At 36.3% G+C, this 915-nt stretch overlaps 1 non-coding gene across 1 annotated transcript; it reads left to right on the forward strand.

The window, feature by feature from the left end:
• Positions 1–456: 456 nt before the first annotated feature.
• On the forward strand, positions 457–620 carry LOC120364862 (U1 spliceosomal RNA). Its single transcript, XR_005579995.1, has one exon. It is a non-coding gene; the product is annotated as a U1 spliceosomal RNA (small nuclear RNA).
• The last annotated feature ends 295 nt before the right edge of the window (positions 621–915 follow it).

Genomic DNA, 915 nt, shown 5'->3' on the forward strand with positions numbered 1-915 from the left:
ATATAGTTTATGCTCCAGATCTCCCCATGGGAAAAGGTTGAAGCTAGTCTCCAGATGAGATTGCATCATTGCTTAGCTTTCTTTCCTTGTACTATCCTATTTCCCTCATGCATCTTTTCCTGAAAGTGTTCCTTTAATAAATCATTGTCATAAGAATCCCTCTCTCAGGCTCTATTTCTAGGGAACTTAACCTAATCAGCCTGATATTTCATCATGTTTTTCCTTACACTTTTTAGTTAGGTGAGTGAGTTTGTTTATGCTACTGGAATTTTAGTTTCTGTTATTTGCATCTTAGAGTCTGACAGAATTCTATAAATATCTGTTGAATAAGTATATTAATTTATAAATTAAGTAGAATGGAAAAATAGGTGAGATTGAAAACATGGTGAGCTGGTTTGTTTAAGCTATTTGGATTGGGTTTCTGTCCTTTGCATCTTAAAGAGTTCTGACATTCTCATACTTACCTGGCAGGGGAGATACCATGATCAGCAAGATGGTTTTTCCAGGGCGAGGCTTATCCATTGCACTCCGGATATGCTGACCCCTGCAATTTCCCCAAATGCAGGAAACTCGACTGCATAATTTGTGGTTGTGGGGAACTGTGTTCATGCTTTCCCCTGATTTTAAAAAGAAAGAAAGAAAGAAAAATTTTAAAAGAGTTCTGGCATTCAGCAGGCATGCTATAAATGTTTGCTGAATAAGTATATTGAATTATAAATAGAGTGAAATGAAAGTATAGATGAGGATGTAATGAATTCCATCTAGTGTTTTAAGGAGAAATGATAATTTACATTTGCTTGAGCCCACATTTATTTGTAAGTATAAATAGCAGACCAGCAGGAGGATGAGTAGTGGGGACATCTAGGCCAAAGGAATCTTTGTAAGAACAAAGGTTTGGCAATGTTAAAGTACACG

The sequence above is a fragment of the Saimiri boliviensis genome, chromosome 6, assembly GCF_048565385.1.
Source record: "Saimiri boliviensis isolate mSaiBol1 chromosome 6, mSaiBol1.pri, whole genome shotgun sequence".
Classification (NCBI taxonomy): Eukaryota; Metazoa; Chordata; class Mammalia; order Primates; family Cebidae; genus Saimiri; species Saimiri boliviensis.